Source organism: Leucopleurus acutus, assembly GCF_964270905.1.
Source record: "Leucopleurus acutus genome assembly, chromosome: 15".
Taxonomy (NCBI): domain Eukaryota; kingdom Metazoa; phylum Chordata; class Mammalia; order Artiodactyla; family Delphinidae; genus Leucopleurus; species Leucopleurus acutus.
In genome coordinates, this window is record NC_139157.1 from 55,414,787 (window position 1) to 55,439,713 (window position 24,927).

At 32.2% G+C, this 24,927-nt stretch overlaps 1 pseudogene across 1 annotated transcript; it reads left to right on the plus strand.

Annotated features, from left to right (window-relative positions):
- The first annotated feature begins 374 nt into the window (after positions 1-374).
- Positions 375-23,773, plus strand: LOC309972312 (heterogeneous nuclear ribonucleoprotein D0-like; annotated as a pseudogene). The gene is made up of 2 exons: positions 375-439; positions 23,074-23,773. The product of its transcript is annotated as a heterogeneous nuclear ribonucleoprotein D0-like (transcript).
- Positions 23,774-24,927: the final 1,154 nt, after the last annotated feature.

Sequence of the window (24,927 nt, forward strand, 5' to 3'; positions counted from 1 at the left end):
CTGATTTTCCTGGTTTTTAAGACAAGACTAAAACAAAGAAATAATGTTTGTGTATATCTGGTAATGCTAAGCAGAATAAAACCTCTGAAAGATGATCACACGTTAATCCCTAGAATTTGCGGCTATGCTATTACCTTGCATAGCAGAAGAGAATTAAGGTTGCAGATGCAATTAAGGTTGCTCATCAGCTGAGTCTGAGATGGAGAGAGTATGCTGGATTATCTAGGTGGGTCCAGTCTAATCATTTGACTCCTTAAAATCGTTAAAAGAAGAAACATCTTCATTTGGTTCTCTGAATACCAGACAGTAGTGTGAGAAAAACTAGATGCTCCAATGCCAGCTTTGAAGATGAAAGAAGGTGGCTACAACAGGGAATGCGGGCAGCTTCTAAAAAGTGGAAAAGGCAAGAAAAAGATTCTCCCCTAGAGCCTTCAGAAAGGTAAGCAGCCCTGCTGATATCTTGATTTTCTCTCAGTGGAACCCATGTCAGAATTCTGACATAGAGAACTGTAAAATATTACATCTGTGTTCCTTAAACCACTAAGATTATGGTAATTTGTTATAGCAGCAAAAGAAAACTAATACGCCTGGAAATAGAACATTGCCTGGAAGTACATACCAAACTGTTAATTGTTCTCCATGGGAAAAGCGTTAACAGAGGAAGCAGTCACTTATTTATTATTTACATAATAAAGAGGAAAATAAATCAGAATAATAACAGAAAATATTAAACTGTGATATTAAAAGAGCAAATAAGGTCACTAAAACAATTTGGCTAATGTGCAATTAAAAATGGGGGAATGATGCAATGTTGTGTTAGTTCATACAAGATTTTTCCTTACAGCCACTGAAAGAGCTGCTGAATGCAGCAGTCCTTGGTGTTTTTCCTTTTGTCTGATAAGACCATCTAATTTTAGTTGAGAGTGCTCATTGCATGGTGCTTCCAGATTTTGTGCATTAGTGAATTCTTTCCCCATCTAATGATTTAGGATATGTGTATTTATTTTTCTTATTCTAGTGATTACCTTAAACATACTGAAGAAACCTATATTTTTGAATTCATCAACTTCCTTATCAGCTCTTTTTATCACATAAACCTTGAGAAAATTAAAATTAATCCCTTCCTCTCACACACGCACCCAAGCTGAATTCAAATTCTTGCTGGCAATTTCAGGATCTCAGGGAGGTCACAGCCTGGTCTTTTTGATCCTCACAACTATTCTGGCTGCTCCCCAAACACTGGGCACATTTTTGTTTGCCCCTCATGCCATTTGAGTCCACAAACTCTCTCAGGCATTCACCTGTTTTTCTTTTCAATCTTTCAAATGAAAAAGACATATCCTAGCTCTTTTTTTTTTTCCTGGAAAAGTACTGTAAGATGGAAACAAAATTTGAAAACAAAACAAAATTAAAAAAAAAATAAACCCACAAAACAAGCAGTATATTCCATATAACCATTATATACTGAATGTTGACTCTTCTTCCATTTCTGGAGTTTGACTGCCTCCATATAATGCAAAGACCACAGAGGTAAGGGTCTTGTTTCCTTATTCCCATTGACTCTCACCCACACACAAGTCAAAATACTGTCCCTGAAATTGAGTGTTTATCTGGAGGTTATTTTTTTGTTTTTCTTAAACGGAAGAAAGAAAATTAAGAGATCACAAGTTAAAAGTCTATAAAGCACCCTCACTGGAATGGGTTTCTTTAAACTCCTTGTTCAAAATGTCAACAACAAATTTAAGTGTTTATTCTTTATTGATCACACTGAAACATACTGCATCCTTTGAATCTGCAGAACAAGATCTTTATTTCAGGAACATTTAATTCTAACATAATACTGTTTAATTATAAAACATCATGTTGACTTTTTGTCTAGTACTATATATATATATTCTTTTTAGTTTATTAATTATTCTTAATGCACTTCTCCTAAGACTGCAAGTCATCTAAAAAGGATATTGGTGTCTTCCTTCCACTATTACCTATCTCCTTTTAATGTTTCCTTTAGAAATGATTTATGAGACTTATAGTTTTAATATAGTAGAATATAAATATCTTTATCCTTTTCATGTCCTTTTATAATCTCCTCTTGAATGCGGGTAAGAGTTGTGACTTGCTTCTAACCAAGAGAATATGGTCAAGGTGATAGGATGCCAGTCTTATGATTATGTTGTAGAAGACTGGTTAGACTCTGGCATCATGCAATTTTCTAATATTGCAAATATGATGGGGAAAACTGGCATCTCATTGTTGCCTTAAATATTATTTCTCCTATTCCTAATGATTTGAGAATTTCTTCATATACTTACTATCATTCAGATTTCCACTTGTGAGTGTTACTTATCCATACGGTATTCTTTATCTGTATTTCTATTGTGTTTCTGAGTGATTTACATGAGTTTCTTGATTCACCTTTCTCTTAGTTTTTGTTGTATATACTAAAAATAGCATTTTACAAGTTGTTAATGGTCTGTTGACTTTATGTAGGTACTCTGTATAGAAATCCATAATTTTGATGAAATCAAATGAGTATGTGTTTGCTTATTAATTTATTATTTTATTTATTTAAACTTGTGCTAGGGCCCTATTTGAAATTTTTCACACTACTAGGCCAAATATATTCTAAATAATTACATAGTAAATACTAATTACTAAATATGTTTAACTTTCACATTTAGATCTTTAATACATCTGAATTACACATCTACATATATTATAAAATTTTATATTGAAATTCAATTTTATTTTCTCTATATAAGAGTTTTCTCTAACACCAGCTACAAAATCTTACTTTGCTTATCTATTTAAAATCAAGTATTCAAAAACACATTTCTTGGTCTCTGAGTTATCAATTCTATTTCATTGGTCATTTTTTTTTTTCATTCCTTGTTTGCTTCTATTACTATGGCTTCATCATACCTTTTCAAAACTGGTAGCACATAACACTTCCCTCATTTTTTTTTTCTTTTTTTTCTTTCTGAAAAAAAAAGTGACAGCCTTTAATAGATCTTTATTATTCCAGTGAAATTTGAAAATAATCTTGTTAGTTCTGGTTATCTTAGTAAAGATTTATTTTTAAAAACAGATTCAAGTTTGGTCATAGCCATGTATCACTTTCCATGTTTTATGTTTTTCTCATATCAATATTAATATGTGGTTGTATGATTAGATATGAGATGGTATTTTATAATAGAATTTATTTGACTTTATTTATGAATTATAATTTACTAGCAACAATTTTTGATACTATTTTAAGCAAATACCTTGTGGCTACTTTTCTCTATGTTATCTTAGCCATCAATTTATTCACTTGTTTTATTGCTTCCCAGATTTCACATGCACACATAAAAATATTGTGAAAATACTGACAGAGACTGGTTTAGGGCTTACTTGCAGGAGCTTTAAGTGTTTTAATGATCCTAGAATGGTTTGGATATTAAGTGTTTAAATTAAATTTATTATAACCTATAGATTAAAATCCATACCCTTACATGGTTTTGGCCTAGGTATTTTTATCAGGTTGCTCAATGTTGTCAGTAATGAGCATTCTACGATTGTTGATATACATTGTTTTATTGCTAAGCTTCATTTCTAGACAGTATCCATATTAGGAAGTTATTGAAGTGTACAGAAAAAGGCAGACAGCAACCTAGTTCCTAAGCATACCTTCCAGTCTTTGAAGAGGTCTGCTCTAGTTCTTCCATGGCTAGTCTACCCCTCAGCCTTTAAACTGGACCTGTTAGTAAGATACATCAGAACTTCTTCCACCTATTTCCTATACCTTTTATTGCATTATAAAATACACACTGTATATTGTTCTGTACTAAATTCTCGGAGCCCCTGTGAATTGTACAAATGTCATTGTTATTTATCAGTTATTGTTCAGCTTGTGATGTGAAATTGTGGCTTTCTCCTGTCTTCAAAGTATATGAAATACTCTAATGAGCTGTGCCCTTACACTTCCATCTTTCTTGGAAGTCAACAATCAAGTACTTATTTTGGCATTGCTGTGGATGGTTTCTTCCTCTAGAAGTATCTGCAGAAAAAGCCTCGTTTACCTTACCACATAGTAGAAACTGCCTGTGCATTGCTTTGCAGCTCTATGACTCTCTTTAATAAAAGTGCTCTTTGTCTTCTGTGATCTCTAATGAAATCCATTTTTTTCCTAAATATGAATAAAGTTATTTTAAGTGACTCTTGTAGAAAGAGTCAATTTCTCACTGGGATCTGGACTAAAACCCAATCCTCCAATTTTATACAACCATTAAAAATCTATATAATTATATTTCTGCTCAAAGAAGATAATGCATGATTCTTGTCTAAATGAAGTGGAATTCTCTTTAATACTGCATGGATGTCTTATATGGTAATTACATGTATTGCATATGACAATTACAACATGACTATACAGATAGAGACATTTCTAATAAATATGAAAAGCTTAGAGTAGCATGACAATATTTATAAGACAAATGTATACATGTTTACTGTTAGTAAAAGACTGTAATGACTATTTTTTATTTACTACATCAGTATAATTTCAGGAAACCATAAATAAATAAATAAATAAAGTCAATAATATAAACATTAAAATAGAGTGCATGTTAGAGCATAACACTAATAGATTGCACGAGTTGTGTATTTATCTGCTATGCTCAATTATAAATCTTTTATAGAAGTTTGCTCATTTAACTCTTAGTAGGTACCGTTGATACCTGCATTTTACAAATGAAGTAGCTGAGGCATTGAGAAGGAAATAGTTTGCCTGACACCATACATCTAGTAAGTGGTGGGAGTAATACTGGGATGCAGAGGATTTAACTCCAGTGCTCACATTTTTAATCGTCACATAACAGGTTCATTCACCATAAGGTGATTACCTTCAGGGTGTTTGGAATTTGGAGGCAAACTAAAATCATGATTCTTTTACACAAAGTGTTAAATGATTTATGTTTCCATAGGTGTGGAAGATAAGCTTGTGTCACAACAAAAATGCAGGTCACAGCACTATCATTCCTTTGTCCCTGCTTATTTCTTGCTTTTCAGTGTTTCAACATGCAATGTCTCACATGATAGATACTTCCATTCTATCATGTGTATTCCAATTATCCTGTAGCTGGTCAGTGAAATAAAACTAATTTGAGAATACTCCACCTAATTAGCCATTTTTGTCCTGATGCATATACAGCAAGTGATGTTGCCATTGATTCTAAACTATAAATTTGGAAACCTGTGATTATCTCCCAAGCGTTTATATATATTTAATACATATGTAAAGGAACTCTCAGTAAACCATGTAATGTTGAGCTTATTTATCTCCCTGATGTACAAAGGGCTGCTCTAGTTATGAGAATCCCTAGGATGTTTGACTTGCCCCACTCCACTCACAGCCCCACACCAGTAATTCTTCTGCTCACTAGAAATCTCTCCTAAATATTTTCAAGAGTTCTTAAAAGTATTCACAGGCATCAAAGGTATAAGAAGTCTGCTTCAGCTAGACATATTGTTATTTATCTAACTGTTAGGAAATAAAGGAAAGTAAACAACAAGGCTGCATCTTAGCCGTAGAATCTCTCCTTGTCTTGCAGCTAAGCCATACTGTAGCACATTGTTATTTGAACAAAGAGGAGAGACAAGAGATCCATATCTGTTTCTAAATTAAATTAGCAATATTGGATAATATTTTTAAAGCATATTTTCCTATTGATTCATTTAGAAAATTCTGATTCAACAGGACAAGGACAGATCCATGGACCATACATGCTTCCAAGATATATTTTACCTGCTGCTCTGTATTCAAATCACTGAATCCATTATCCTCTTTTGTAGACAGAGGATCAGCTGACTTTTAATCTCAAATTTATTTCCCAGGCTAAGGAAGCCAATCAAATATTTCTTTGTTAAATAGCTATAGTCAAATGATTATGTTCTTATACTGTGAAATGGGTTATTTTCTCCTTTATTTTCTCTGTTTATTGATGCCAGGAAATCCCTTTGGCTAGGCATCTTCATTTATTCAATTTACCTTCAGTTTACTATACTCAGAATTACCTGTCTTAAAAATACTCATTTTCTAGAACACTGGGCTTGAAAAATAAGGCTATACTAAATAAATCTATGATTCTGTGAGTTGGAGAATGGAATTAGTTAAATTTGCCAAGAACATTTTTTTTTTAATTTATGTACTAGTGGTCAGAAAAAATACTTTCTCTATAAAATAACAAGATCACTACCTTAGTTTTACTGTTCAGACCTTTCCAGTTGTGTCAGGGTAATTTTGGCTAACGAACCTAGTATGGGAAAGGCAATCTTTGACTTCCTACTGAGCTACATTTTGCAAACTTTTTAAAGAAAAAAAAAAAAAAAGGACAAATTATGAATGTTTTTTTCCCCAGCTCATAGTAGAGGGTCAAGCACATAGCAAGTACATGCCTTAAAAAGACTGAATGACTGACTAGCTAAATCAATGCATGAGGTGATTTTCCAGTCACTACAAGGCGGTTATCTGTTGTGAAAAGGAAATTGCACTCTGAAAAAAGTAAAGCTTCTAGGATAAAGCTCTCAGACATGGAATGACTGTTTTTTAAAGAAAAATAATGGCTCATTTACATGAAATACTTATTTATTTCCTAGAAGAGATTGTGTAATTTGCAACCATATCACATCTACCTTTTAGATGCTTGAGTAATTTGTGCCGACTAGGTTTGTTATCGAGTGGTACTTGTGAATCAAGTTACTGGTTGCCCAAAATGATAAAAAGCATTATCACATAACTGAATGCTATATCAGAGTTTAATATTCACAACTGCAATCAATCTATTCTGAAAAGTCTAAGATAATTGTAAATGGGCAGTAATAGTTCTTAAGAAAACACAATCAAAAGTTCATTCATATGTTATTGCTGGAGGTTCAGTAATAAAAGTTTTTTTCATATTCTTAAGAAGTCCTTTGATCATAATTAACCTCTGACACTGCCTTCTTGCCCCCTTCAGTACGGTATCAAAGATACTTTGCCATATGGCCCCAATCTACACATCAATTATCATCTTCCAGTGCTCATCCCTCTTCTCAATCTCACCTCTCAGTATATACAAACATATAATATATCCTGGCATGTGAAAACCCTCACCACCTCCTGAATATACCTGTTGTTTTTATGCCTTTGTTTAGCATATTCTCCTTTTAAAAGCTGTAACTATCCACCTCTACTTGTTAAAAGACAATTCACCTTCACAAACCATCTATCTCAAACACCACTGGTAGCCTTAATAAATCTGATGTTTTATTGAATCCAATTTTCTTCTTTATTTGACAACATTTTTAAAAATGGAACTGTTATGTAACTACTCATATTTTATTCACAATATATGATTTAAATGCCTTTATATTAAACAACTCTTCATACCTCAATGGCATAAAATCTTCGTATTTAATCCCCCAGCATTTAATACAGTACTTGTATAAAGTAGGTTTTAAATATAAAACTGTGAATGAGTTTGAGAATCAAATAAAGTTAAATAAGGGACTGATTTTCTAAAAGAAAGAAAATAAGAATATGTCATGAAATATAAAAATGTCAATTAATATTCTATGGTTACTTAATCTCTTCAAATACAGAGCTATTTTAAACTGTGCAAAAATACCAAGACAGCAATCATGAAAAATGTGTTCCAATCTTTGGTCTACCAATAAGTAGCTATTTTCTCCAGGTCATTTGCCTCAATATTCAAATAAGAGATTACACTTGATGTCTCTGTTGTTCCTTTCATCAGTCATATTTATGTGTCTGATTTGGGCTCTCTTTAAGACAAGTGAGAGATTCATTCAGCTTTCCTAGGTATTCCACATTGAATAATATTTCATTTATTATTCCTACATAGTGGATTACCCCAAAACTTAGACACTTTAAACAATTTTTATTTTACCCGATTTTATGGGTCAAAGATTCAGAAAGTGCTGGATTAGGCAATTCTCACTTGGGTCTCATGAGGCTAAGTCAGATGCTGCTTGGAGCTGTACTCACTTGAAGGCTCAGCTTGGTTGGCCATCCAATATGCTCCCTCAAATGCCCATCTGTCAGTTGGGAGTTCAGCAGGTCTGTTAACCCAAGTACCTAAGTATGATCTCTCTAGCATGAGAGTCTCAGAGTAGTAGAATTTCTGATATGCCAACTGAATATCTCCAAAGCAAGTAACCCATATGATAAGGCAAAAGCTGCCTCACCTATTATGGGATAGACTTGGAAGTCTTGCAGCTTCACGTCTGCCATATTCTTTAGGTGACAAGCAAGTCACATGCTTGCCCAGATTCAAGGGAAGGAAATTCGCCTCAAGGTCTTCATGGGGAAGTTTTCTAAAGAGCACATGGGATGGAAATATTATTACAGTCCTTTTTTTGAAAATAAATTTGGTCACAGTTGGTAACTATTGAATTTGAATGTTATTAAACTAAAAATAAAATACTAAACTTAAAATTTGTCAATTTTTCACTTATCAAAATATAGTATGGAAAATTTTAGTGATGACTCCCATCACTAAGAAAAAAAAATATTTCTAAGACACATAATATATGTCTCTGACAAGTTCCCAAGCACTGACCATACTTTATTAATAAATACCAAATGATGTGAGTCGAATGATTTTTACCTTGAAGAGCAAGAGAAAGGCATATGCCAAAATATTTAAAGTTGTTAATCATAAATCACTTGATATAAGGAGGGGAGTGATAAAGTGCCACACAGTTTATCTCACTTATTAGTTTTGATCCAAGTTACTATATTGAAAAGAGGATGATAACTTATTTTGGGAAGAGACTGAATATTTCTCAGGGAGAAAAATGTCAACATAGTTACTCTTATTATCACAAAACTCATATACTGATTAAAAAGAATAATTATTATATAATTATTATATATTATTATATAATTATTATATAATAATTATTATATATATTATTATTATTATAATATATATTATTATTAATAACCTCATTTCCTCATTATTTTAGCCAGTATTATAGCCAGTATATAGCCAGTATAGCCAGTATATAGCCAGTATATAGCCAGTATAGCCAGTATTTTAGCCAGTATTATATATTTTTCAGTATTATTCCAAAGTACATTGTACTCATTTCTCCATTTTACTCTAATGTAATTTAGTCACTTCCTATTTTAAAGATTTACTTAGTAAAATGTATATACAAATAATTGCACATATTTAATGTATACATTTTGACGATTTGGGACATATTCATATACCCATGATACCATTACTACAACCATGGGACTAAACATATACATTACCTCGAAAACTTTTGTTACATCAAATCATCAAATCATCATGTTTGCTGTGGGGTTAATATCCTAAATATATAAGAATCTCCTATAGCTCAGTAGCAAAAAAGCAAATAACTGATTAAAACATTGTCTTTTCAGAAGAGATTCTAAAACATTTTATTGAAATTATTCACAAAAATTTTGAATGTTGACTAGATTTTCCCTTTTTTCTCTTATTTTTAAACCTCTTTGTTCTCTCAGAATTATCAGTGATCTGAAATTATTGGTCATTGACCCAATTACATATATTAATCTATACTTTTTAGAGTAAACCCAAACTGAAAACAACACAACTGTCAAAAACTGTCGAAACTCATTGAACTGATTACATTAAATGCATTAATTTTATTGTATCTAAATTGTATTCCAGTAATGTTCAGTTTTAAAATCTTCTCTATGTCTTAATGGAAGTACTATCACCATCAAGGTAAGTAGATTTATTACATTAGAATTATATATAAGGATTAATAAATAGTAGTAAGAGTGAGGAATGGTGGAGTAGTAAAAATTTGAGAAACTAATTATAGAATAAATGAGATAATCATGTTCTCTTGAATTCATAAATAGGATACAAAATATTTTTTAAAATATCTAAATACTCTTACATCTACTTACCATAAAGTAACCAACACTGATATTTTTAGTGACCTTATTTTTTATACAATTTCATACATATATAATTTTGCATAAATATTACTCTGTTGTAATACTATTTTAAAATCATGGGTACATTTGTTTCTTTATATGTAATTTTTTTATTTCCTTTCCTTTTCACCTACCAATAAACTAACATTAAGTGTCTGATGTGTGTTTTTACATAATTTGTTCAGGTTTGTACAAACGTACACACATATACAAATTGATTCTGTGGTTGGTTATTAAGTTTAAAAAATTAGATTACATTACAAACATGTTTCTGCATCTTGCTTTTATCATTAATATTATGTTTGGAAAATCTTCTAAGTCAGTTGATATATGTTAAATTCATTCATTTCTTTAGCTACAGACTATCATATGGAATGGAGTGACAACAGATAATCATTCCCCTATGATGAGCATTTTATACAGTCAAAGATTTTTTAACTTCTCTAAATTATTCTAAAAATGACATCCTCATATAAATATATTGATACTCATGCATTTGTTACAATGGAATGGATCTTCAAGAATTGGACTGCTTAAGTATATGTATATTTTTATATTAACAATTATTTACAGATTAATCTAAAAAAAAACTATAAGAATTAAAATGTCTCTATAAATGAAAATGTCTCTTTCCCTCCATTTACACAAGGAATATGTTGTATAACAATTTTTTTGTCAAACTAATACATGTAACTTAATATGCATTGTTTTGAAAATAAATTCGAACATCTTTTCCTATGTTAGTCATTTCAATCCATTTGGCTTGAGGTATGTATTCCCATTTTGGCCCATTTTAATATTTGATTGTGTTTCTTAAAAAATTGTACAAGTGCTTCCAGTAGTATAAGTGTTAGCACTTTATAACATGCTTTGGAATATATTTACTAATCAATAAGGAAAAATATTAGTTTACTTTTTTTTTTACTTTGAAGTATAGTTAATTTACATTGTGTTAGTTTCTGCTGTACAGCAAAGTGATTCAGTTGTGTTTGTGTATATCTATATAAATTTTTCATATGGTTTACTTTTTTGACATGTTTTCTTAGAAAATTTCATTAACTGTTTGGCATTATTAGTATTATTTCTATATGAAAACACCGGGTATGAAAAAGGTAATATAGGAAAAGCTATTTGATGAATTATATTGATAATGTCACTTAATATTGAAAGTGTAGAAAAGCAGGTAAATTCATGTATTCCTGATGGTAGTTTTTAAAGCTGTAACATTTTTTAAAGTAACAAAGTAATAACTATTGAAGTAAAAATTATGTATATCCATTGTTATAACTGCAGTTTTAAGAAACTGACATCAAAAGAATAAACGGTGTGTAATATATGGACAGGAATATTTTATACAGCATCTTTGCAACAAATATCTTGGAAAGAAAATCTGTAAATATCCAACCAAGAAGAGACTAGGTTATGGTTTATCCATAAAGTGGAATATATGTGGTTAAAAAATGGGATGACTTATAGCTCTGAGACTTATCCTGGAAAAATACCCTGTTATATTTTACATGTGATAAAACATATTGAAAATTAGCCTATGTGCAATCATGGTGGTTCTTGTAAATTATACAAAGGACACTATGTTATATATTTATGTGCACAGACAGAAAATCATGAACAAAACTATGCACTAAACTGTTAGCTTTTCATAAGTCTTGAAAATAAAGTTGAATGGGTTGGCTGATCTGGTTACTTTTTATAACATACTCTTATACACTGTGGGGCATGTAACAATGGGTATGAAATGCCTTTGCAAATCTAAAAACTAACTTAAAGTTTTTCAAACTTAGATGAGATGCCTGAATTTAGTTATGATTTATTTGGAATCAATCTGATGACTGGTGCTTTCAGAATACTTAAAAGAACTTTCATAATTATCATTTGTTTTTTGTTTGTTTATGCTGCAAGATTCCCTTCCATCTAAGCATTTTCTGTAGTCAAAGGAATTGAATTTTTGGAATAAGGGACCATTGATTAGACTCTTTCTAACAAGAATGCCTGCATTCTGGATCTGATCTTTGATGTATGTACCACAGAGTTCTATTATAATAGTTAAAAACTTTTCAATTTTGGAATTCAAATGTCATATTTAAAGGTAAATTATTACAATAATATTTTACACAATCAAAAACCTTTCTTATGTTGCTCATTTTGTCAGTAATATAAGAAGTGAGGAGAAGAAGAATAGAAAGAAGAGGATTGGAAGGAAGAAAAGGAGAGGAGAAAGGGTAACTAATATGACGTGGCTGGAAAATTGACTCTTGACTGAAGAGGTCACCATTTTGTAGGAATTGTGTAAGTTACACCAACAAATAGATCTCACTAGCATTTTAACAAGAAGACCTGATATAAAAAAAATAGAGAGTGCTGTTTCATTTTCATTAGTCAAAAAACAGTTGGCAATGGAAGGACTACAGCCACTTACAATGTATTTGAATCATCTGAACCTCCACAATTTAGCTGATTCAGTAAACACACAAAGTTGTTAACTGACATCCTGTAGAAGAAATAATTCTTTGATTTTTAGCTTTTATATATTTGTATTATTGTCCAACTGTCCAACAGTTATAGGGAAGAATGTCTTCTGAGGTTAGGCTTCTGCAATGAGAAAATTTTGAGAAAAGTTTTGATGAAAGAAAAGTAAACTTAGTAGAAATACAAAGATGGGGAGTACTGAACTATTCCATTTTCCTGCAGCATGAGATTTAAAGCCAGCAGAACAGAGGTGCTAACTCTTCACTGTGAACATTCATCCCTCTCAACCTCCAAGCTTACTGAACTTAATATCCTGCCTATGAAAACTGGTGTATAGCATAAGAAACCTGCTAGCCTAGCAAATTTCTGAAAATGTATAAAGTGAGAGGTGAAATGATGAGTGTTGAGCTGACAGGAAAAAGTTCAAGTTGGCTAGGAAAAATGAGACCAAAGATCTAAGTTTCTGTGACTTTTAAAGATGTGATTACTTAAAAATGGAGAATACAGAAATAGAAAAATCAGTATTAGGGCATTCTTGTTTTTTTGATTCATACTATTTCAAAATAGATTTCCACATATATGAAGCACATTTTAATCTCAAGTGATCAACATGTTATATATATATATATATATATATATATATATATATATATATATATATATATGGATGCCATACATTTTAGAGTATATTTGAGCATGTTTAACTGTGTATGTATATATATGTATCATTATAATGAACATTTTACTACTTAAACATATAGCGGACCCCTACCTATTCTTCATTTCCTTCAACTGAGATACTCAAATTTAAAAAAGCATTACCAATACTATGCTGTCTTAGTCTGCTTAGACTGCCATAACAACAGAGACTGACAGGGTGGCTTAAGAAACAAAAATTTATTTCTCACAGCTCTGGAACCTAGAATCTGGAATCAAGATCAAGCCATCAGCCAATTCTGTGTCTGGTGAGAAATCTCTTCCTAGTTTATAGAGAGCCGCCTTCTTGCTATGTCCTCATATGCTGGAGAGAGAGCAAACTCTCTGCGTCTCTTCTTACAAGGGCACTAATCCCATCCTGAGGGATTCCCTTATAAACCTCATCTAACCCTAATTACCTCCCAAAGGCCCCATCGCCAATACCATAACATTGCTCAGGGCTTCAATATATTTGAATGCCTTTTCTTTTTCTTGCCTAATTGCTCTGGATAAAGCTGACATTCAGAAATGAAGGAGAGAGAAACAAATTCTGGGAGAGCTTATCGCCACTAGACCTGCCTAATAAGAAATGCTAAAGATAGTTTTTCAACTCTTTTTAAACAGAAGGGCACTAAATAGCACCACATAAGCTCATGAAAGTATAAAAATCACTGGTTATGGTAAATATATAGACAAATACAGAATCCTCTTATATTGTGATAATGATGCATAAATTGCTTTTAAATCTGGTATAAAATTTAAAAATACAAAAATATTAACAATAACTACAACAATAATTAGTTGATGGATACGCTGCATAAAAATATGTAAATTGTAACATCAGTAACATAAAGTGTGTGTAGGGGGGTAAATGTGTAGAGGTTTTGTATTCAAGCAAATTTCAATTGTTATTAGCTTAAAACAGACTGTCATAATTATAAGATGATTTATGTAAGCCTTATGGCAATCATAAAGGAAACCTTATGATAGATATACAAAAGATAAAGAAAAAGGAATCAAAGTATAACACTACAAACAAATCACAAAGGAAGAAATCAAGAGAAGAAGAAAGCATCAAAAGAAATACCAAACAGACAGAAAACAATTAACATAATGCCAGTAGTAATTTGTTACCTATCAATCCTTAATTTAAATGTAAATAAATTAAATTCCCCAATCCAGAAACATAAAGTAGCTGAACAGATTAAAAAAAAATAAGATCTAAACATATGCTATCTACAAGAGACTCGCTTTAGCTTTAAGTATACATATAGGTAAAAAGTGAAGGTATGGAAAAATATATTACATGCAAATGGTAACCAAAAGAGAGCAGAGGTGATTGTGTTTATATTAGAGAAAACACAGTTTAAGTCAAAAATGTTTACCAGAGCCAAAGAAATCATAATATAATTACAAAAGTGTTGATTTATTCAGGAAGACATAACAATTATAAATATATATTCACCCAACATCAGAACACCTAGATACATAAAGAAAGTATTAACAGAATTGAAGGGAGGAAAAGACAGCAATATAATAATAGTAAGAAACTTTGGCATTCCACTCTCAACAATGGATAGATCATTCAGACAGAAAATCAATAAGGAACACCAGACGAGCAACATTTAGACCAAATGGACCTAAGAAATACATACAGACCATTCCTCCCAACAGCAGCAGAATACACATAATTTTCAAACACAAAACATTCTCCCAGATGGATAACATATTAGGGCACAGTACAAATCTTAACAAATTCAAGAAGACTGAAATCATATAAAGTATGTTTTCTAAGCAAAATTATATGAAATTGGAATTGAATAACAGAAAAAACTCGGAAAATTCACAAATGTGTGGAATTAATACACTCTGAACAACCAATGGGTCAGAAAAATTCAAAAGGTAAACAAAAAAAATATTGAGACAAATGAAAATGAAAGCACAACACACCAAAAGTTATGAGAAGCAGCAAAAGCAGTATTGAGAAGAAAATTTATAGCAATAAATGCCTGCATTAAGAAAGAAGAAATATCTCAAATAAGTAACCTAACTCTACACCTCAAGGAACTAGGCGAAAAGAACAAACTAAGCCCAAAGTTAGCAGAAGGAAGAAAATAATAAACATTAGAACAGAAATAAGTGAAAGAGAGACTAGAAAAACAATATAAAAGATCAATGAAACTCTGAGTTGGCATTTGAAAGGATCAACAAAATTGACAAACCTTTGGCTAGAAAAATGTAGAAAAAATGAGAGAGGACTCAAAATTGCCAATGAAAGAGGAGACATTGCAGTTGGTGCCACAGAAACAAAAAGAATCATGAGAGACTGCTATAAATAATTATACACCAACAAATTGGATAACCTAGAAGAAATAAATTCCTAGAAACATACAAACTATGGAGACTGAATCATGAAATAGAAATAGAAAATGTAAATGGAGCCATAAGGAGATTGATCAGTAATCAAAAACCACCCAAGATAAAAAAGCCCAGTTCAGACAGCATTGTTGGTGAATTCTACCAAGCATTTAAAGAATTAGTGCCAATCCTTCTCAAACTCTTCCAAAAAAATTGAAGAGGGAACAATTCCAAATTCATTTTATAATTGCAAGAAAAGAAAATTGCAGGCCAATATCCCTGCTGAAGATACATGCAAACATTCTCAACAAAATTCTAGCAAACTAAATTCAACATTAACAGGATCAGATACCATAATCAAGTGGTATTTAGCCCTGGGATACAAGTATAGTTCAATGTACACAAATCAATAAATATAATACAGTACTTTTACAGAATGGAAGACAAAAATCATGTGAACATCTCAACAGATGCAGAAAAAGTATTTGATAAAATTCACCACACTCTTATAATGTAAACATTCAACAAAACAGGTGTAAAATCATGTACTTCAACATAGTAAAGGCCATATACAAGAAGTCCACTGCTAACATCATACTCAGTGCTGTAAACTTGAAAGTTTTTCCTCTAAGATCAGGAACAAGACAAGGATGTCTACTCTTACCACTGCTATTCAAATCATTTTATTATAACCTATATGGAGTTTGGAGGTTGACAATGTTCATCTTGATATTTATTGTAATACAGTCTGATGACAACTGAAGCTGGAATTGTCTGAACACTCTTCACTCACATGTCTGTAGTCTAGCCAGGGATGGGTGAAGAGCTGGGGGTATGAGGTATTTTTTTCCTCCATGTGTCTTTTTTAAGTGGCTACCATAGCCTTCCCAGCAGGCAGTCTCAAAATAAGTTTCTTACATTGCAGCTGCGTTTCTCCAGGGCAAGTTCCAAGAGAGACAGGTGGAAGCTACCATTCCTCTTAAAAGCTAAGCTTGGAACTGCAGTAACTCCAGTTCTTTGAAAATTTATGGTGAAAGCCATCACAAACCAGCTCAGGTTCAAGGGGTTGGAAGAACGTACTTCACTCTCAACTGAGAGATGGAAAGCAGATATTGAGAAGGCAGGCATCAGTGGTGACCATCTTGGAGATAAGCTACCAAAAGTATTAGACTAGCTGCCCTTTTAAATTGAGGAAATGAGAGTCAAAGGCATTTTTTAACTTGCCCAGGGTAAAAGTAAAACCCTAATAATCTAGCCCCAAAGCCCATCTTCCTAACTAGAATATTTTGCTATCTTTGTATAACAGAAACAGCACAGGAATCAGTTTCTGCAAATCAGTAGGATAACCTCTAGATTTTCTTTCAAAATAGAATTATGATCGTGATAGTAATTGACAATCATTTAAAATCCATTAATTCGGTTATTCAACTTTAAAACTGTATGTCCATTTCAAATCCACTTATTTAACTACAGAAACTTGGGAGCAGCAAGGATTATTTGTAATCTTTTTATTGGCCTATTGGGTGGCAGATATTCTACTTATCTCTCTAAATTTGTGCACAAATGTTATCTGTTCAATATTGTCAAGGAAATGTCTTCTTAGATTAGATAAATATAAAATATCTAATTAAATTTCAGCTTTCTTAAGATCCATATATCTAACTATCCACTGGATATCTTCCTATAAGCTGCAGAGACCTCTCACTCAGTATATCTTCCACTTGATCATCTGTTCACAATCTTTAATAAAAACACCAGTTCTTCAGTTGATAACACCAAGAGTTATCTTTTACCTCTCTCTTTCTTATCTCTACCTATCAACAAAACTATCACATAATTTTAATGAATCTAAAGTTTTTATATATCTTATAATCTAGCACCCCTCCTTGTTAAAGCATACCTTGGTGAATGCCTTTATCATATTTGTAAGAGTTACTGAAACAAACTCTGTTCTATTCTTGCCCCATTTTAATCTGTTCACGTTACAGTGATCATTCAAAACAGAAAATTAGATCATCTCACTTCCCAGATTAGAAATACTTATTATCTCTTCCAAGTTTTCAAATTAAAGTAAAAGTTTCTTAGAAATCTGTAAAAATTTTAGTTGGCTGCTTAAAAACTTCATGTCTCCGCTGCACAGACTATACCCACTTCCAATATACATGCTGTTTGTATAAAAAATACTAGAAGTTCATACTGTGTTCTTTTTGAATGCTTCAACAATGATCTGATATGCCCCAAGTTAAACTGATCTTACTTTCCAATCCATGGCATCATATCATCACCTGTGTTTACAAGACCCTTTTATTTTGTTTTATCTTAAAATTTATCTTTTTTCAGTTTCATTCTCTTTATCCTCCATGCTTAATTTCTTCCCATCTCAACACATTAGATAACCAGTTTTAGTGTATTTAATGTATGTGTGTCTAATCACTGCTACCAGATTTTATTTAAACATATGCATATTCTTGGAAAATAAAAAACTGTATTTTGTTATATTTGCATATTTATTCCCTCAATATTTTACTTCTGAATTCTTTTCAGTTTACTACTTAACATTATACTATTATGTTAAATGTATTTAATTTCAAATTATATTACATTACAGAAAAGACTGGAGTGATAACAATAAGGTATCCGTTGATAGACCTATGTGATAAATTACTTGGGTTATAAATTAAATGTGCTGTAGAGTGGAATAGGTTGTCTAGAGGTTATATGCATACCAAATTTCAGTACTTCCAAATTGCTTTCCAGGATAGCTCTAACAGTTTATAAACCTTGTACAGTGTATGAAAGTTGTTTTTTTCCCAAATCCTAGCAAGTGCTAATTCTTACAATCTGATGGATGTAAAGTGGTATAATTTGAATTTTTATTTCTCTGATTTCTAGTCAGGTTGAGGGTCTGGGTCTCTTCATATATTTAATGGCACTTTGGTTTCCTGTTTTGTATACTACCTCTTCAAATCATATGCTTAATTTATTTTTTTCTGTTGAATATACTGCCATTCTCTTGCTGATTTTTGTTAAATAGGAATTTAAAATTCAGTATTAGATGGATATTTGCAATTTCTAGTCAGATCAAAATTATATTTGCTCTTTTGGTTTAAAAATGCTAATGTTATCTACTAAGCTTAAAATGCATCAATGCAGTCAAAAAGTTCAATATTTTCCTGAAGTCTCGAGTAATTTTACTTGGTGGACTTTGTATCTCTGCAAATGTTTAACACACTCTACTCGAGGCAGATAATTACTTTAGGCCTTGGTGTTGGCACAACTTCCCTTGTAGGCCTCTTCTGTTCTAACTCATTCTTTTGGCTTATATCTAACCCTATTTGGAGCACATCACTGACCCACTATTCCTCAGGCCATTCTTTGGATTGTGGAAGATGTGAAAGTACATAATTTTCTCTTTTGGGGTTCCAGATAGGGACTATACTCATTCTAAATCTTTCTGTAAGAGAAATTCTAATATTCAGAATCTGGATTCCAGATGCCTGACATCATGTTTTATACTTTCTTGGCAACCTCTGGTATACTTTTACTTATGAATTAATACTCCATATGTCTCAATGGATGTCCCTTTTATCACCTACAGTAAAAAAAACTTGCCTGAGATAAAAGAATTATCTTTCATTTCTTCTGCCCCAGCTTCTTCTTGCCCTCTTTGTATTCGAATAACCTCCACTAAACGGAGTTCAGATGCATATATCTGTGTTCAGTTCTGAGTCAGTATCAATTGATTCTTTTTCTCCTTATTTTAAGTCATCTTTCCCTGCTCTTTTGCAAGCCTGGTGATGTTTTAAATTAGATTCCAGATGTTGTAGATTAACAATAGGAAAACACTCTAGCTGTTGTTTTATTTCAGAAAATTTCTAGTTGAATAAAGTTGCACATGTGATCTGATAATTCTGAGAATATGATGTTATGATTCAGGATATTGTCACCTTTGTTCTGCTTTTACAAACAATTTAGTAAGTTCAATAAGCAGGACTTGTTTGCTTTCCCTAGAAGTAGAGCAATTAAGATGCTTCCTCTTCCCGAGAGTATGAATATGCTGCATTACAAAGCTAGTCCACTCCAGAGGTAGAAAGAAATAGTGACACAGGTTATACCTGTTATAAAATGAAATGCTCTACTGGACAAAATAAAGCTAGAAAGCAGTGTAATGCAATGCAATGCGGCCAGATTAAGCAATATATATACATATATTTTTTGTCCCTCAGCACTTAGAGTGCATTAAAAAATTCAAATCAGTGATATTAGAAAACTATATTTTAAATACCACTGAGATTTAATCATCAGTTTGATAAAACACCATAGCTTATTTAATAAAATATTTCAAAGTCTTTGCATAATATTTTGTTAAATATTTATTTTTATAATATTAGAGTAAGCTCAAATTACTATCGTTTTTTTCCTGTAGATCATTTGTGAGAAACGTTCTATTTTTTAGCATCATGTTCATCCTTTTCTCAGTTTTCTACTTCGGGAAACATAAATATCTTCACTGAAAATAAAAATGTTGCCTTCAAATCTTCATTTGGATAGGCATAATATAATTAAAGTTTAGAAAGGAGAGCTCTTAATTTTACAGTTCTGCTATTTCAAAAATATCAATGCAAATATTAATGAAAATGGAACATTTTCATAAAACCTAAATTTATTTATTATGTCCTTATAAATTCAGATGCAATTTCCTATCAACATAATTACGTTAAGAAGATAGTCTTAACGTAACACGTGTACAGTTTGGCTGTTTAACTAAATGATCCTGTCATACAAAGTGATAGAATATCTGAGATGAGGAAATACTGCTCTATTATTTAAAAAATAAAAATATAAAACCAAATATGATTACAGAGTTTAAAAATGATATAAAGACAGCAGATAACAGATTGAATTCTGTAGAAAATAAGTTTACTGATTGAAAGCATTAGCCCAAGAAATCCTTTCAGAACACAAGAATGAGTCATAGAAGAAAAAGATAAGTGAAAGGTTAGAGGCAGGGGAATGTGTAGAAGAAATTCAATACAAGTGTAATGGAGATTCAAAAATGAGTGCTGAGCAGAAGAATAAGAAGCAACAACATAAAAATAATAATGAAAACTGAAACCAACATAATTCCCTGTCCCTATCCAAACCAATACTGGGACCAAACATACTTTCCCATCCTGTGACCAGGCATGCTTAGGAAAGCATGTCTTTGTATTGAATAATCTGATTACAGGCAACAGCAACTATTTACTCCAGGACATGGTTGGACCTGGAAAATACGACTGTAAACCAATAAAATAGATTGTTTCTCAAGCCTAACAGCTTACTATTCAAGTCTCCCTTCAAAACCCTTAACTTAACACAAAACTACTACATCATAAACTCTGCCTAATCCCAACTAGCTCTCTACCTTTAAAGACCTAACTTGGAACAGTAGATGACTCAGGATATGCTTAATACTTGGAGATGAAGAGCAACAGGTAAAATTTATTTATGCATGTAATATGTTTTCTATCTTAATATTCAATTCCTGGAAATTATACTTTATATATTTAACATCCACTCAATAAAATTTTATTATCTACTCTACACACAATGTTGCAAGGCACTGGAAAAATGGAATACAAGTATCGCTATCAAGGAACTTAGAACTCTTAAAAGAAGTAACATTGCATTTCAATAAATATGCACATATAAAAGGATAATCTCAAGCATCTGGAGACCTTCCTCCCTCTCCTCAATAAAGTCTACTTCTAAGTCAGCTACTTACTAATGGATGGTACAGACTTACAACCAGGGACAAGGCTAAAAATCTTAGGCAACACAGCTATTAATTTATCTTCATAGAGTGTTTAAACCTTATGAGTTTATGGAATTTCTTATCTATATATGAAAACACAAGTCTTTTCTCCCAACCCCAGACTTTCTTCTTTGTTGGTATCAAACTAAAACTCATACATTTTTAAAGAAATGGCCCACTCCTCATTAACTCCCATGGTGTTTTGCTAGGGTAGGCAACTAGGCACATGGGTGCTGTGTGGATACCCTTGTAATCTGACACATGTCTAATTTAGGGCTTGCTCAATCGCTGTGTGACAAGAGCAAGTCAGTCTGCTGACTCTAAGGACTTATTCTAGCAATCTAAGGAAATCTCTCTATAATAGGACAGGGCAGCTATCAGCTCTCAAGCAGCTTAACTTTCTAAGCTCACGTGTTTCTTTTAAATATCATAATCTATTTTGGAAGAGATACACACATTTTGAGTATAAGTACAGAATCATTTCTCTACAACTTCCTATTTTCTAATTTACTAAGTGGCATGCCAAGGGATTCAAAATTAATTCTATGATGATTCACCAATCAATGGTAGGATAATAAGTCCATCAAACATTGTGTAAACTATAACAATATCCTAGATACATGTTATACCTCTGTATAAAAGAAGTAAATCATTTTTATTGCTCTGAAAGAAATTTTGACTTATTTAACAAAAAACATGATAGGAAAAAACAGTATTAGGCAACAACCTATCATTGTTAACAAGGGTGTACATACAAGATCTACAGGGGATCAGAGCAAAGAAAAATGAAAGTACAGCAGTAAGTAGAGTTGGATGCCAACTAAATGAAGAAAGAATTTTAGCTAGATGGAGGGAATTAAAGTTCTGTGCCACAGTAAGAAAATAAAATCACTACTAACTTAAACAAATGATATGCTGTCCAAACCAAGATTCACTGGAAAGTGAAAGCGGGTGCTAAGAAGTTAAAATGATATATTATTTTAAATTTTTTTATTGTCCCCAAAACTGATTTTATTACGATGTTGAACTTATTTAAAAACTTATAGTATATTTAAAATTATTTTCAAAAATAAACTTCCTTTCAGAACACAAGAATGAGTCATAGAAGAAAAAGATAAGTAAAAGGTTAGAAACATTCATAGTGAAACATATGAATAACTGGTAAGTTTTAAAAGATTGAATATCGAATACCCTGGGCCAGTGGTTAGGCTTTCACTGCTGAGGGCCAGAGTTCAATCTCTGGTCAGAGAACTAAGATCCCACAAGCCGCGTGGGGCAGCCAAAAAAAAAAAAAAAAAAAGATTGAATATCAACAGTATTTTATGGGAAAATCAAATTCTTTAGAGGAACCTTGCAATATTCATTTTGATTACATAAACATTAAAAATTAACAAAGCAGTAGTAATTACTATTGGTTTATGTTTACATACTTAATTAGGTTTGTGTGTCCTGAAAGCTTTATGACTGATATATTTCAGAGTATGGTATTATTTATTTAGTACAGAATTATGTTTTCATATAATAACTGGGGATATTATTCAAAATTGCATCTTATGGTTATAACTTTGACACCACTGACACAATTATAGATTTTTTTCTGAGGGCTGCAATAGGTCTTTTTAAATACATTTTTGGTGTACAGTTCTATGAATTTTAACACATGTACACATGTACAGATACACGTAACCATACGGCAATCTGGGTACAGAACAGATCCATTACCCCAAAACACTACCTTGTGATATTCTTTCTTAAGTCACACCATCCTCCTAACTACTACCATCCTCCTACACTCTGAAGCAGCGACAGCACGGCAAGAAGAATGGAAAATGTTTATAGGAGGCCTTAGCTGGGATACTACAAAGAAAGATCTGAAGTGACTACTACTCCAAATTTGGTGAAGTCGTAGACTGCACTCTGAAGTTAGATCTTATCACAGAGCGATCAAGGGGTTTTGGCTTTGTGCTATTTAAAGAGTCAGAGAGTGTAGATAAGGTCATGGATCAGAAAGAACATAAATTGAATGGGAAGGTGATTGATCCTAAGAGGGCCAAAGTCATGAAAACAAAAGAGCCTGTTAAAAAATTTTTGTTGGTGGCCTTTCTCCAGATACACCTGAAGAGAAAATAAGGGAGTATTTTGGTGGTTTTGGTGAGGTTGAATCCATAGAGCTCCCCATGGACAACAAGACCAATAAGAGGTGTGGATTCTGTTTTATTACCTTTAAGGAAGAGGAACCAGTGAAGAAGATAATGGAAAAGAAATACCACAATGTTGGTCTTAGTAAATGTGGAATAAAAGTAGCTATGTCGAAGGAACAGTGTCAGCAACAGCAACAGTGGGGATCTAGAGGAGGATTTCCGGGAAGAGCTCATGGAAGAGATGGTGACCAGCAGAGTGGTTATGGGAAAGTATCCAGGCAATGTGGTCATCAAAATAGCTACAAATCATACTAAATTATTCCATCTGCAACTTATCCCCAACAGGTGGTGAAACAGTATTTTCCAAATTGAAGATTCATTTGAAGGTGGCTCCTGCCACCTGCTAATAGCAGTTCAAACTAAATTTTTTGTGTCAAGTCCCCAAATGGAAGTATGACTTTGGGTCCCTCTGAAGTTTAATTCTGAGTTCTCATTAAAAGAAATTTGCTTTCATTGTTTTATTTCTTAATTGCTCTGCTTCAGAATCAATTTGTGTTTTATGCCTCCCCCCAGTCTCATGTTAAAAGCCCAGTGTGACAGTGTCATGTTGTAGTAGTGTCTTACTGGTTTTTTAATAAATCATTTTGTATTTAAAAAAAAAAAGAGTAGGTAGGTAGGTAACTCCTACCATCCTGCTACCTACTCTCTCTTTGTCGTTACAGCTGTATCTTCTTGTAAATGTCACACAAATGGAATCAAACAGTATATGAACTTTTGAGATTAGCTTATCTCACTTGCATAATGCTTCTGTGATTCATCCATGGTGAAGAATGTTAAGGTTGTTTCTAGTTTTTTTGAATTATGACATGTGAATACTCATGTACAGGTTTTTTCTTGAAGATAAGTTTTTCTTTCTTTAGGTTAATACACAGTAGTGTGATTACTGCATCATATAGGTAACTATGTGTTTATCTTTATTAGAAACTGCCATACCCTATTCAGAGTAGCTCTATCATTTCGCATAACCAAGGGCAATACATGAGAGTCCCAGTTGTTCTACATCTTTGTTATCACTTTAGTTTATCGATAATTTTTATTTTAGCCATCCTAAAAGGTGTTATAGTGGCTCTCATTGTGGTTTTCATTTGCATTTCCCTCCTCACTAATAATGTTGAACAAATTTTATGTCCTTTTTTAACTTTTATATATCTTCTTTGATAAAGTATCGGTTCAAATCTTGTACCCACTTTTGCTAATTGGGGTTTTTGTTTTATTTCTGTTGAGTATTGAGAGTTCTTTGTATATTCCAGTTAAAATTCTTTTGTCAGATGTGTGATGGCAAATATTCTCTCCCAGTCTGTTGCTCCCTGTCATATTTAAGAATTCATTTGTGGTCTAACACCAGGCCACAAAGATTTTTATCTTATTTTTTTCCCTCCAATGTTTTGTAAGTTTACTTTTTACATTTA